Below are 16,105 nucleotides of genomic sequence, written 5' to 3' on the forward strand. Positions count from 1 at the left end.
TCATTTTTGTATTCACTTGTGTGTATGTCTTTCTGCTTACAGACATTTGCAAACATATGTACTGTGCAAGCACGAAAGTATGTACAGCCAATCAGAAAAGACAATAATGAAAAATGAAATTGAATAAATGGAACACAAGTTTTTTGAACAGAGAAAGGAACAGCTAGACCCGGTTAGAAATGTATTGAGTGTGTCCATACTGCAGAGGTTCCATTTAATACAAGTTCTCTGTTACAATAGGAGATTTAAGAATCCAACGGGTATGGTATATATCCAGAAATCAAACCTTGTACTTACTCTATTACTGTGTGAAAAGTAATGTTATTGTGCCCCTGTTGGAGTTTGTCTCACTATCACAAAAATAATTCAGCAGAACACCCAAGCAGCTCGGGGTTACCCAAAACGACTAGGAAAGTATAGGGGACTAAAGCTGGCCACTAACGGCACAATCTTTTTCATCCAATCTTACCATTTCTATTTAATACAAGGTAACTGCTTAAATTATGCATTCAATATATCTACTCCGTTTACATTCTTCTACCACATATATTTGGTAAAATTGGATGAAAAAGATTGTATTGTTAGTGGCCACCTTTAGAGAGACCGAAAAGCCCCCCTACTTAGCCCTGTTCACATCTGAGCGGGATTCTCGCTCACCGCAAAACACTAGCGGTTTTTAAAACCGCTTAGTACATGGTTTGCTATGCAAACGCGGGCGTTTTGCGATTAGCGATAATCGCAGATGTGTTACATGCAGCGTTTTGGCAGCGATTCTTGAGCGATCGCTATTAGCATGTATAGAACCGCTAATCGTGATAGCTCCCAAACCTCTACGCTGTCCAGTGATTTTTCCGCGTTAATTAAATAAAAAGCATTGCTCAGTGTAGTTTGCTTTATAAAAACAGAAAGTATTTGTGATAATGCAAGTGGATGATCTTCTATTTAGAGATCAATGGAGAAATGTTAACACTTTCTGTCCGCAGAAACCATACTTCTGTGACATAGAAGTTAAAAGGTAAGCTGTTTTTCTGAACCCAAAGGACAATTAAACCCTATGGAAGTTCTAAAAGGTAACCATACGCTGATCGATTGCCACCAGATCGACCAACAGATAGATCCCTCTCTAATCGAATCTGATCAGAGAGGGATCTAATGGCTGCCCATACACTGCAAACAGATTTTGAATAGATTTCAGTATGAAGTCAATTTACAACCTATGGAACTACCACTGTCGCCTGCACACCGTCCGCGGCCAGCTGCAATACATTACCTGTCTGCCGACACGATTCCCCGGGTCCCGGCAGTCTCATTTCTTCCAGCGTACTCCATCTTCCCTTCACTTCCCTGTCCTTTCCTGTCACAAGCAGCAATTTCAAACAGAGCGCCCTCTTACAGTTTGAACTTTGCTTTCTCACAGGATGGACAGGAAGTGAAGAGAAGATGCTGGAAGTAGTGAAGAAGAGACAGCGGGGACCCGGGGACTTGCGCCGGCCAGGCAGGTGATGTGTTGCTGCATCGGTCGTTGCCGTATCGAAGCGAATAACGCGCTCTCAACCCGCCTGCAATCGAGCAAACTTTTCTGTCTGGACAGATCGATGGAATCAATTGATTCCGGGGGGAAATCAGTCGCTCAGTCCGCGTAATTGATTTCACAGCAGATTCGATCACAGTGATCATCAAATCTGCTGTCTATCGGCGGGAAATCGCATTAGTGTATGGGCACCTTTACACTGCACGGTCTACAAATCTGGCTGATGTACCACTTAAAACCATGTCCGCCACTGGTTTAAGTTTGGCAAACCATTGACAGGCCCTTCAAGTGGGCTGGAAAGCACAAAAAATGATTTAAAGTGACATCCACTGGGCTCCTTACTTGTAAGTGGAGAAATACAGGATACCCTGCCAGCAATGTGCATGCATGATGACATCACACCTGGAAGGAGTTGGACTGGCCATGGCATTAGAAAATAGGGAAGGGCTAGGGACACAAATGCACTGCATGCTACATTTTTGGTGCAATTGCATTTGCCTCATACAATACAAGTTTGTAATTCTGCAAATTGGAATTTGTAATTGCACCAAAAAAACAAAACAAAAAAAAAACACACCACACAGCAAACAGATTTGAATTTTGTTGTAGAAAACCTCTCTGAGCATTTTAAAAAAAAAAGATGTATATAAAACATTATCCCCGCCAATATTGAGCACATTACTCTGGACACCAAAGTGTTCAGTAAACAAAGGACTTGTAGGTCGGCTTTAAGGCCTCTTTCACAGTAGGACGTCGCGGTTTGATGCGACGTTAAAGTCGCAACGCAAATTACAGCGCAAGGCCCCCAAAAAAGTTGCAACGTAACTTAATGCCCAGTTATCGTCGCATACAGTAGAGCATACAGGCAATGAAAAGTATGCTTCCAAGTCATTACTGAGCATGTGCAAACAGTCCAACGCAGCTAATAACGTGTATAACACACTGCATGCAGCACTTTCTAATAACACTACACGTTACACACAAACGCAACGTGTGCACTGTGAATGTCACACAGACTTAGTATTGCTGTGCGATTAGTCTGCAGTGAAACATTTTCTAACGTGCGACTTTAACGTCGCACTGTGAAAGAGGCCTAAAAGGTGAAAGAGAAGAATATAAAATGTTCACAATCAGCCACTACACAATGCATAAACAATATTTGCACAAACATTTGCTAGGTAGACATATGGTGATAAAGGAGAAAGGGGAAAACGCAGGGTCAATACTTGGTCAAACAGGTTGAGCAAAGTTATGTTCATGGCAATCTTAACGTTTTACTATTAAAACACTAAATGTCTCCATTGGACTGAAATAAGGCAAGTTTCAGACGCATTTTGAGATGCTCAAAGTTACACAGCAGATTAAAAAGTAACCCAAGGTTTTAGACCGATGGAAGCTGCCATATTTATTTCCTTTTAAACAATACCAGTTGCCCGGCAGTCCTGCTGATCTTTCTGGTCAGTAGGGTCTAATGCTAGGTACACACGATGCAATTTTCTGACAGATTTACTGCCAAATTGATTATTTCCAACATGTCTGATCTGATATTCAATTCATTTTTCTGCCCGATTCTCCATTCACGTCTATCAAAAATTGATCAGAAATCAGATTGGACATAATCGATCTGACAGTAAATCTGTCAGAAAATTACATTGTGTGTACCCAGTGTAAGTCAAGCACCTGAAACAAGCATGCAGCTAATCTTATCAGATTTGTCATGGTCACCTGATCTGCATGCTTATTCAGGGTCTATGGCTTAAATTATTAGAGGCAGAGGATCAGCAGGACAGCCAGGTAATGTGCAATGTTTAAAAAAGAAATAAACAACCTTGATTTCCTTTTAATGAGAACATGTGATGAGAGAGGCGCGTGTGCTGCCATATTTGTTACCTTTTAGAAAACAAACTACTGCTCATACGAAGAATCAAACATCCTATTTTCTGCAAAGCATTACAACAGTATCTTCTTTAGAAGTCAGTGACTGTGTTAATCATGTTTAGGAGACAGACTTTCATCTGAAACCAGTTTGCACGCGGTGTTCAGAGAGGAAGTTACCAAACCACAGGTATAGGGGATGCAGATTCTCTGCTATCCTTACTATACAGCTGTACCTTCACAACAGGAAAAAAAAAAAAAAGGACATTGAAATATCATTTTGGTGGTTTTAGAAATTTGAGTAACCGTGCACACTGAAAGTAAAAGCAATTTCAATGGTTTTTAAGCTAGGTGATAGCCATCTATGCAATACAAAATATGCACTCAAAGCTACAAGCATACTTTCATCGTCCTTTCACACTATAAATTTGCTGCGATAGCATCGCAACACAACAGTGGTGCAAAGTTGCATGGTGGGTTAGAAGTGTGATGCGACATATACAGTGAAACATAGTGGCCTTGAAAGGGTGCTTCATTGCCACTGTAAATGTGCACATTGTCCGGTAAATGCACAGATGTCTCAATGGGTTCTGACAGCACCTATATCACCCGATTAGAAGAATATAAATAAAATGGCAATGCATTGTACACTGCGACCGACGCGGTGTGAAAGGAACCTCAATGAACAATGCCTAGAAAGATCAATCTGGAAACAGTCATTGTACAGATGCTTCTCAATGGCAAGGTCCATTCTACAACGGAGAGGAAGGAGGGTGAGGTTAGAGGACAGATATTACTATAGAGCAATGCAGGTCCATCATTGCTGATACATTACGTATTACTAACGTCATCCTCAGAAGAAGCCTGCGGTCAGACTAGATTGCCATATGATCATGCACTCAACACATTTCCAGCCCAGAAACAAAACTATTACATTTAACAAGAGTAGGCCTGAGACACACTGCAGAGCACTTTTTGATCTGTCAGTGCGGAGTTTGAAAAAAAAAAAAAAAAATAAAAATGTTCCCATTGACTTGCGATTTTACCATGATTTTTATGCAAGTCAATGGCAGCGGTTTTTAGCATTGACGGACCCAAAAAGCGCTCTGCAGTGTGTCTAAGGTCTTACAAAGAAAAACATTTTAAATTATAATAGTTCTAAATATTACCCCCTTGTTCTAAGAAACAAACCGAAAAGAAAAAAAAACACACACACACACACACACACACACACACACACACACACACACACACACACACACACACACACACACCTGAAAGAGACCCAAAAGCACTCTTACAACAACACCACATGCACCAGTGTTCTCCCCAGGCTCTTTTAGCCGGGTGCTTCACATGGCAGGGATTGATATGGCTGCCTGTATCAATCCCTGCCATGTACGGATGAGGACTCAGGGCTGGTGCACACCGAGCGGCTTTTTCAGCGTTTCTGCAGCCGCTTGCGGCTGTGGATACGCTTGGTCAATGTATCTCAATGGGGTGGTTCACACCAGAGCGGGACGCGTTTTGCAGAAACGAATCCTCCCGGGGTGAGGCATTTTTTGGATTGCGGATGCGTTTCTGCCTCAATGTTAAGTATAGGAAAAACGCAAACCGCTCTGAAAAACGCCTGTTCAGAGTGGTTTTGCCGGCGTTTTTGTTACAGAAGCTGTTCAGTAACAGCTTTACTGTAACAATATATGAAATCTACTACACCAAAACCGCTACACAAAACCGCAAAACGCTAGCTGAAACGCTACAGAAAAATAAGAAAAAGCGTTTCAAAATCTGCTAGCATTTTGCGGATCTGCTAGCGTGTTTTGGTGTGCACCAGGCCTAAAAGTCCGAAACAGGCTGTCTACATGTGGGGTTGATGTGGCTGTGTAATATTTAAAGGACAACTGTAGTGAGAAAAATAGAAAAATATGGAGGCTGCCATATTTATTTCCTTTTAAAAAATACCAGTTGCCTGGCTGCCCTGCTGGTCTATTTAGCTGCAGTAGTGTCTGAATTACACCAGAAACAAGCATGCAGATAATCTTGTCAGATCTAACAATGTCAGAAACACCTGATCTGCTGAATGCTTGTTCAGGGTCTAAGGCTCAAAATATTAAAGGCAGAGGATCAGCAGGGCTGCCAGGAAACTGGTATTGCTTAAAAGGAAATAAATATGGCAGCCTAAATATCCCTCTCACTTCAGTTGTCCTTTAAAGCTACAGGCTTGCTATACACCAGCGGTTCTGGATGCTAGTCTGGCTAATGCTGGGAATACACATCAAGTTTTTATGTTAAATAGATGGGTTTGATAGATAAATTCCAACCCGTCAGATCTGGTCGATTCTATTTTCATTTCAATTCCCCTCATTCAAGTGAATGTAAATAGATAAGAAAAGATAAGGAATCCAGAGGAGAATAGAGCGGTGATTCGAGAGTAGAATGTATTGAAAGCAAAGACGACGGCAGAAACGAACGCAAAAACGCATTGTGTATTCCCGGCATTGCAGGGGCGAAAAGAGATAATTTGCTTATTCAGTGGAGGTGCATTGTGGGTAACCACAAATGTTCACTAATAGCTGAATTATTGCAAGTTTCCTTCTCTTAAGAAGGTAAATTTCACCAAGCATTACTTAGTAGGAGGGCTTTTCGGTCTCCTTTATCCCCCTATACATTCCTAGTGGTTTGGGTCACCCCGAGCTGCTTGGTTACTCTGTTTAAATTACTGCAAACTGTAAACAAAAGAACAATAATGCGAAAGGACCAATCAGAATTAAAATCTCTAATTGCCATCACAATTGCTGTTGAAAATCTTACACTTTTTGAAATCGCTACCGAAATAGGCAGAAAACACTCCTGAAATTGCTTACAAAACGCTAATTAAAATGTTAGCGAATGCAACAGAGCTTTGCAATTTGTTGTGGGTTCAAGACCTTAAAGAGGAACTCCAGCCTAAACAAACATACTGTCACATTAAGTTACATGAGTTATGTTAATTAAAATAGATAGGTCATATAATCTCTTACCCACCCTGTTTTAAAAGAACAGGCAAATGTTTGATTTCATGATGGCAGCCATCTTTTTGGTTGAAAGGAGGTGACAGGGAGCATGGGACAGTTCCAACTGTCCTGTGTCCTGACCTCTCCCAGTTGCTAGGCAACGTGAACAACAACATAGGAAATCCCATCATGCTCTGCACAGCATCAGGGAAAAAAAGCCTGGGCTTTTTTTCTTTGATGGGTGGACCTTAGGTAAAAATGCAGCTAAAAATGATGCTTTGGTAAGAAAAACAAAGTTCTGATGCTGTGAAACTGTTAAACACCAAGCCTTTTCAGTTCTGCTGAGTAGATTTTTAGTCCGGAGGTTCACTTTAAGCTGCATAGATTTGGTTTGTAACAAGAGATGGGGAAATGCAATTTAGTCCTTCTTTCCACGGACCACTGATAGGCAGTGAAATGCCTCTCAAACGCTCTCAACTGCTCACTGCTACCTAGTAACTGTTTGTTGCTGTATGATAACTGCTTACTTCTGCCTGGTAACTGCTTGCTGAGCACACAGCCCAACAGTTCGTGAAAAGGAGCCCTCAGGCAGGCTGTAGTGGAAAAAACTGGGGGGATATGAAATTCTCAGTTATAATCATTTTTGTTTTCTAACAAAACAGACCAACATTTACTAGCTTACATTATGCTTTTATTTTGCACTGGCAGTAAGCATTTTATTGGTGTTGTTCACATCAGACCCAGGTGTTCTTAATTCATGAGATAAGTAAACAGAATATCATGTTACACAATTGCTTAGTAGTGAAATGCCACAGTTGTTCATAGTATCCAATTAGCAATGATAAGCAGAGTTTCCTAATGAGATGCATTTTGTAAGGATACTAAGCTTCTGTTCTGTAATTCTCCACTGTAGCGCTATCCCTGCCCATTTAGCAAAGGTCACTGGTAGCTTGTGCTGGGCAGCTCCATGCCATTTGGAATCCAGAGTGTGATCTTATTTTTTACAGGCTCAGCAGTAAATTATCTTTTGACAGGTCTTTCAAATGTCAAACAAGCAAGTTAACAGACTAGTGAAGATACGCCTGGAACAAAATAAACTAAAAGAACATAATAATGCCAAGAAAGTTCCACTCTGGATCCAACTGCAAGAAATTTCAAAAACCCCAAATAAAGCGATGATTAACACATTGTTAAACCCTGCGTCAGGGTCTTGTTCATCTCGACACCAGTAAGTGGTGTGGGCACTTACTGGGTGTGGACTCTATGAGAGCTTGGATCTTCACAAGCACGCCTCCATAAGGGATGATGGCCCACCAACCCTAATGGACAACGGACTACTTTGCTGCATGGTGCCCACCAGGTTACAACCCCAAGGACTTCCCTACTAGAGACAAAAAGAAAAGGAGGGGACAACCTTGCAGTGAGGTAAGGATGAGGACTGACTTGACTGACTGAAGACAGACTGATAGACAGGAGCGGTCTGATGGAAAAGTCATGGCAACATGTCTCAGCTGCTAGTTAAATGTAACAGCACTGCATGCCGTTTTGCCAGGGTTTAAACACCCTGCCCTTCACGTCACTGCTAAAGCCCTAACCCCGCCACGGCTACAACAGACCTCAGGATGTGTGCGCCAACACCGCTACCAGAAGTCTGCCGGTACATTGTGTGTACTCTGTGTGAAGGACTTAACTGGACCCGGGTTCAAGTCAGTATGATACACGGTTTCTCAAATCTCATGTGGGGGAAACGCTGCTGAGCCAGTTTCAAAAAGTGCGGAATGCGTAGCACTCCCTGCATGTGTTTCGAGCAGGGAAACTCTGCCTATTCTGTCCGAATCACATACCGATGTGATTCGGATAGTGTGCAGCCGTTTACCACAGCATGAAACCAAATCCCTAAAGACGTGCATGGCGAAGCATTGCAACAACAAAGGTGTAGCGTCCGATTAGGCTACCAAAGCGCCCAGTGTGAACTGGCCTTTAGAAGGGTTGGAGGCTATCTTTGTCACTCTTTATGCACCTGCTGAGAGGTAAAGGTCCTGCAGGGAAGTTAAAATGCAACCAATAATTCTTTCTGCTTATTGGATAATGTGCTGCAGTTATTCCCTCCCCCATACAGATTATGAGCCAAACCAGACGGTTAATGATGATAGGATGAATTCAAGGATTGCAGTAGAAAACTGCATTACTTTCTGTGGCAGGCCAGACTTTGTCAGCTGTTTGTAGGTGGAACATCCTTTGTTGGCCTTACTTGATGATGCCAACAGTGTTGATTTCCCATGTTAGGTTTCCTCTATATGTAGATCCTATCCAAGTCAGTTATTTTAAGAAGTTATATTTTCACCTCAAATCTACTCAAGTCAAAGACAGGAGATTCATATTTGTGTTTGCCAAGTATGTGTTACAGATTACCCAGAGAGCTCAAGGTGAACCAGAACCACTAGCAAAGTACAAGGGGTTAAAAGAGAATGAAAGGCCTTTTTACTGAAAAGCAACCCTGAATAGAATGTTACCGCCTTAAAACAGAAGGCATTTACGTTGATTCAGATTTAAGTGATCAACTGTGGTTCCCATGAATATCCAAATCAGTGGTCCTCAAACTAAGGCCAGCGGGCAGAATGCGGCCCCCCAGAGGCTCTTTTAATGCCCCCCCCCCCCCCACACACACACACAAAATGTTTTACTTATGGATGCGGTCAGCTACATCTTTAAATATTGGTGGTCCACATGTATAATAGCAGTGCTGGCACCACCCATCCACATGGAAGCCAGAAAGCAGTAATTTTGCTGGTTTCCAATCAAATTCCACATCAGGTGACACTGCTGTCTAATTGGAATTCAGGTTGCCACCAGGGTATGCTTCACTTTTTAGCTCGCAAAGACATCATTTTATGTATACTCCGGCCCCCCAGCAGTCTGAAGTATGTTGACCCGGCCCTCGACCCAAAATGTTTGGGGACCCCTGATCCAAATCATCTCTTCATGCCTCTGAAAGCCAGGCACACATCCAGAACTGCTGGTGTATAGTGAGCCGGTACTTATCCGTTAGCCGGGCGCATCCGGCCTGCCACAGAAAGTAATGCAGTTTTGTACTGCAATCATTGAATTCATCCTATCATCATTAACCGTCTGGTTTGGCTCATAATCTGTATGGGGGAGGGAATAACTGCAGCACATTATCCAATAAGCAGAAAGCATTGGTTGCATTTTAACTTCCCTGCAGGACCTTTACCTCAGCAGGTGCATAAAGGGTGACAAAGATAGCCTCTAACCCTTCTAAAGGCCAGTTCACACTGGGCGCTTTGGTAGCATTTTGCTGATCGCTGGCAATCAGCAAAAAGCTGTTTTTTCAATGTACAGGAAAGCAATTCAGGAGTGACTGCGTTTTGGGATTCTAGAACATTGAAATGCAAAATCGCTCCAAAAATGCAGCATGCACCATCAGCAAATCGGCAATCACTGCAGTGTGAACACTACCATTGACTTGCATTAGCAGCAGCATTTTGCTGATCGCCAGTGATCAGCAAAAGGCTGAAAAATCACCCAGTGTGAACTAGCCCCTACCTACTCCAGCTTCCAACTTCTGCCTTCAGGAGGGTGATACTGATCAGCTGTAACAGAATCTTGTCAGATATGACAATGTCAGAAACTCCTGATCTGCTGCATGCTTGTTCAGGGTCTATGGCTGAAAGTATTAGAAGCAGAGGATCAGCAGGATAGCCAGGCAACTGGCATTGTTTAAAAGGAAGTAAATATGGAAGCCTCCATATTCCTCTTTTTTACAATTAAGCTGAAAAGGGGGGGGGGGGGGGGGGAAGCAAGCCCCCTGCAGCTGCCCTGTGCTATCACGTAAGGAACATGAACAAGGATGCGTGCGGCCAAGGCCACCAAACTGGAAAGTAAGCAATCCCGAAACATAGCCGCGGTGGGGAACTAGAGGATGGTTCCGTGATGGTGCGAGCACAGGGCAGCTGCTGGGGGCTGGCAGAAGCCCCGGGTAAGTGAAACTTGTTTTTTCAAATGCCGTTCAGGTTTCTTTTAAGCACCAGAGCTCTCATTACCTTTTATAAACAGTGATTACTGTGATTGGCACACAGTACTGAAGAGGTCATCAGCCAATATGAAGCTCTGCTGTCAGGGTGCCAGCAGAACACTCGGGCCGCAGCGTCACAGTATTGCCACAAGGGTTACAGACGTTGGCAGGCGTAGGCAAATGTAAACGTTGCGTCGGTTCAACTACGCTGGTCCAGACCCGGTTAAAGAAAATGCTAAGATATGAAGATCTTTCATGCAGAGTAAAACATTGCTGTAAAATGTCTAAAAACAGAAGAAAGAAGATGAATTTCTTTGTTAACCTTTATAAACTGTTTTGAAATGCATACAAGCAACAGCTAAAATAAGCCTGTTTACACAAGGGCACTAAAGCACAGATCAGGATTGTATTTCCATGTTACATTAGGTAATAATCATATGATCATCGTGGAACAAGCCAGGTAGGAAGCCAGATGTAGAGTCTACACCTGTGTCTATTTGTTATCTGTCATTCACGGCAACACTAACTCGTTTATATAGCAGACTTGAATGCCGTCTGCAGGAGATCAAATTGCTTCATCATAGTGCACAGCAAAATGGATTAACATCCATTTGTACAATGTACAGGTCTACAAAATTCAAACTCCAGCAAAAAAAACTAAATTCGTGGAAGTGAAATTTCACTTCTATATAGTGTTGTTTTTGTCAGTACTGCACAAACAATGTTATTTAAAAAATCTTTCCATTTTTAAATTTGAAACCATGAATTTCAAAAACTGACTGACTTTTTTGCTAGCACAGCAACTGTACTCCTTGCCACCTTTCACACGTAAACAAAGATCTTTGCATTACTTTTTTTGGCGACTGCATTTAGCAATTCTCATTCTAGTGAGTGAGAATTGCAACGCAATACCCAGGAAAATGCTGAATGCAGCATTTTTTTGCGATCCGAGATTATTGTAAACCCTGCCGCAATTGCTGCAATTAGAGTTATCCCATAGGATTGCTTGTGCAGCAGCAGCAAAGCACAAGTAGTGGTAGAAAAGTGTGAATAGGGCCTCAGGGTAGAGTCACACTTGAAGCCATGGAAAAATAGCAGCATTTTCCCGTGGCCAAATCCGCACTCTTGGCCTGCAGCCAGCTGAGAACAGCTGACTGTCGGCAATAGGGAATTATACATGTTGAGCGAGAACAAGCAGCAGCGCTAGTTTCTACCCTGTTGTGGAAAAGCACACATTGCTCCCAGTGCACTGCATTTGTGCATTGGGAAGCATTATGTGCATTTTCCCATTATGCAAGTGAGACCCCTGCCTAAGACTAAGGACCATCTGGAACTTTACCATGTTCCCATTGGAGTAATCAGCTGCAGAGTTGAAACCATTTTTTTTTACTAATTTTTAACCATCTGGACTAATCCAGTCATTAGTAGCAGGCTTCTATCAGTCTGAATACGGGAAAGACCATTTTATATGTACTTTAAAGCAAACTTTACAGTGGGAGTTGCATTGCATCCGCTGTATATATATAAAAAAAAAAAAAAAACAACACACAGGAATGCAACAGAGGGGGAAAGTCGCATCACGCATGTACTGCGTTGGGATGTACTGTGTCGGAGTCCATTGGATCACATCACATACATTGGGGCTTGCAGAGATGAGAGTACTTCTGAAGTCTGAACGAGCAGTACCGAAGACCTCGCACATGCCAGCAGGTGGGTCCGACGGACAGGACACAGCTGTGCACATTACTGAGGGAAACAAACTGATGTGCCAACTTTGGAGACATTAACATGATTTTAGGACATCCTTGGCCATTTTGTACAGGAGACTGCTGATGTAGGAATTACGGTTCTTTAGTACATGTAATATATCAGGCACCAGATAACATTGTCACATATGCATTATGATATTTTCTGCAAAGCAAGCTGCTATTAGAGTTATTTTCCACTCCAACATGAGAAGCCATCATGTAAGCATGGAAGTTACTTGCATATAAATGGGGTTTCAGTGACACAGTAAAGCATCATATAGGATATGGTCTGGTCGGTGAATGGCTGATATTGGTAGTCATAAATACAGGAGAAGGTCTTCCCATTGGATAGACTGGACACTTTTTGCTCAAATGTAAATAAAAGCTGAGAAATGGGGTTTTTTTCCACAATAATGCCTCTATTGCATAGTTTTAGCTTTTGGGAGAGACCCATGTCATTTCCCGCCAAAAAATTACTTGCTGGTTGAATAAAAGTAAGCAAGTCAAAATTTGCCAGGGGTAGGAGTACAGCAATTTTTAGGCAGCACTGTACCATATATACTCTGCTATAAGTCAAGAAACGCAGGACTGACTCACAGTATAAAAGTGTAGGGGGTCGCCTTATACTTGAGTCAGTCCTAAATTTAACAACGTATAGCAGGGATGACAGGGCCGTCTCGCTCTCTTCCCCCTCCCTGCAGTGCGCTAGTGGCTGGGAAGTTTGATCCTCCCACCCACCATCACCCAAAGGGCAACCACCTCTCTCTTTCTTCCCCCTGTGTGTAATGAAAAGCAGAGTAATCATCGCAGCAAGAGCGAACTTAAGAGAATCTGTACTCTAAAATTCTTACAATAAAAAGCATACCATTCTATTCATTATGTTCTCCTGGGCCCCTCTGTGCTGTTTCTGCCACTCCCTGCTGCGATCCTGGCTTGTAACTGCCAGTTTTAGGCAGTGTTTACAAACAAAAGACATGGCTGCTAACCAGAGTGTGATAGGTTGAGAGGAGCTCAGTCTGTGACTCACACAGAGCCTGCAGGGGGCGTGGAGAGGGTGTGTATAGCTTCTATCCTATCACACGTAGAGCAGCACATTCCTGCCTGAGTGCCTGAGCCCGACAAAGCCATCAGAGGAAAGAAGATTAGATTATATAACAGAGATAATACAGCCACTGTGCAACTAGGAAAGGCTGCAGTAAGACAGACCACATTAGAACAGGTATAGGAACTTATAGGATAGAAGAAATAAGGCTGAAAATGTTGTTACAGAGTCTCTTTAAGAGTCCAGCGCCAGATGTAGTTTGCTTTCATCTGCCATACTCGCGTCACATCATGCGACTTCAGGAGCCGGCGCTACACTAATGCACGCACACTGGCATGAGTAAGGAAGATGAGCGGACACGTAACCGGCGCTGGACTCGTGACATCACTTCTGCTGCGGCGATTACTCTGCATTTCATTACACATGGGGGGAGGATAGAGATAGGAGGCTGCCCTTTAGGTGGGAGGGAGGATCAAAGTTCCTGGCCACTAGTGCACTGCAGGGAGGGGGAGAGACAATGAGCCGGGCTATCCCTTATGCTAGGTACACACCATACAATTTTCTGGTAGATTAACCTGCAGATTAAATTCCAGCTTAAAGGAGTTGTCAGGGGAAATAAAGTAAAATGAATGGTACTTACCGGGGGCTTCCTCCAGCCCCAAAGCTCCCAGGACCTCCCTCGTCACAGCTCTGCCCGCAGCAGTTTGCTGGAGCACCGACCTGGTCCCCGGCGACGACGTCAGAGCGACCTGGAGGACGCTCTGTACTGCGCCTGCGTGATCGGCACTGTCAATCACCGCGGCGTGGGCCGGAGCGGACTGCGCAGGCGCAGTAGTTCTGCACCTGCGCAGTCCGCCCTGGCCCACGTGGCGGTGATTGACAGCGCCAAACGCGCAGGCGCAGTACAGAGTGACCTCCAGGTTGCTCTGACGTCATGGCCGGGGACCAGGTCGGAGCTCCAGCAAACTGCTGCGGGCAGAGCTGCGGCAAGGGAGGTCCTGGGAGCTTGGGGCTGGGGGAAGCCCCCGTAAGTACCATTCATTTTACTTTATTTCCACTGACAACTCCTTTAAGAGGCTCAAATGTTGGGGTCGACTTATACAAGAGGTCAACTTGTATCTGAGTATATACGTTAGTATTAAATATTATCAAATGTTTTCATTTAAAGTAAATCTGAACCCTACAAGTCACTATGCATTTAAAAATACCATTCACATGAGTCAAAAGATTTACCAGCACTGGCTCTTAGGATCTACCTGCTCTGCTTTATAAGGCTAGATGCTGATACCCTGTAATAGTAATTCATAACATGTGATTAAAAATAATGACTTATGTTCCTGAAATAGGATTCCTGAAATAGCAATATGCCACAAACTAGATCCATTGATGAAATTATCATGTAACCCTACATAACATTGCAAACAGGAGATTCTGTACAAAAGATCTATTTAAAAAAAAATGTTTCAGTTTCAATTGTTAGAAAATTGTAATTTCTACGGAAGCAACAAAATAGCAAGCCAGTTATCTAGCAGAACTCTGATAAGGTCCAATAACAGAACTGGCAGGGCAACCTAAGCCAAGTTATAAGACCTACTCAGCATTTCTCTTTCAGCTACAGGGAGTGCAGAATTATTAGGCAAACGAGTATTTTGACCACATCATCCTCTTTATGCATTTTGTCTTATACGAAGCTGTATAGGCTCGAAAGCCTACTACCAATTAAGCATATTAGGTGATGTGCATCTCTATAATGAGAAGGGGTGTGGTCTAATGACATCAACACCCTATATCAGGTGTGCATAATTATTAGGCGACTTCCTTTCCTTTGGCAAAATGGGTCAAAAGAAGGACTTGACAGGCTCAGAAAAGTTCAAAATAGTGAGTTATCTTGCAGAGGGATGCAGCACTCTTAAAATTGCAAAGCTTCTGAGGCGTGATCATCGAACAATCAAGCGTTTCATTCAAAATAGTCAACAGGGTCACAAGAAGCGTGTGGAAAAACCAAGGCACAAAATAACTGCCCATGAACTGAGAAAAGTCATGCGTGCAGCTGCCAAGATGTCACTTGCCACCAGTTTGGCCATATTTCAGAGCTGCAACATCACTGGAGTGCCCAAAAGCACAAGGTGTGCAATACTCAGAGACATGGCCAAGGTAAGAAAGGCTGAAAGACGACCACCACTGAACAAGACACACAAGCTGAAACGTCAAGACTGGGCCAAGAAATATCTCAAGACTGATTTTTCTAAGGTTTTATGGACTGATGAAATCAGTGAGTCTTGATGGGCCAGATGGATGGGCCCGTGGCTGGATTGGTAAAGGGCAGAGAGCTCCAGTCCGACTCAGACGCCAGCAAGGTGGAGGTGGAGTACTGGTTTGGGCTGGTATCATCAAAGATGAGCTTGTGGGGCGTTTTCGGGTTGAGGATGGAGTCAAGCTCAACTCCCAGTCCTACTGCCAGTTTCTGAAAGACACCTTCTTCAAGCAGTGGTAGAGGAAGAAGTCTGCATCCTTCAAGAAAAACATGATTTTCATGCAGGACAATGCTCCATCACACACGTCCAAGTACTCCACATCGTGGCTGGCAAGACCGGGTATAAAAGAAGAAAAACTAATGACATGGCCTCCTTGTTCACCAGATCTGAACCTCATTGAGAACCTGTGGTCCATCATAAAATGTGAGATTTACAAGGAGAGAAAACAGTACACCTCTCTGAACAGTGTCTGGGAGGCTGTGGTTGCTGCTGCACGCAATGTTGATGGTGAACAGATCAAAACACTAAAATAATCCATGGATGGCAGGCTTTTGAGTGTCCTTGCAAAGAAAGGTGGCTATATTGGTCACTGATTTGTTTTTGAATGTCAGAAATGTATATTGCGAAT

The 16,105-nt window shown here is 43.2% G+C and overlaps 1 protein-coding gene across 6 annotated transcripts in view; it reads right to left on the bottom strand.

Moving 5' to 3' along the window:
* TMEM131 (transmembrane protein 131) overlaps positions 1 to 16,105 on the bottom strand; it is a 248,280-nt gene that overhangs the window by 156,213 nt on the left and 75,962 nt on the right. The gene's annotated exons all lie outside the window — the stretch shown is intronic.

Source organism: Hyperolius riggenbachi, chromosome 2 (assembly GCF_040937935.1).
Source record: "Hyperolius riggenbachi isolate aHypRig1 chromosome 2, aHypRig1.pri, whole genome shotgun sequence".
Classification (NCBI taxonomy): Eukaryota; Metazoa; Chordata; class Amphibia; order Anura; family Hyperoliidae; genus Hyperolius; species Hyperolius riggenbachi.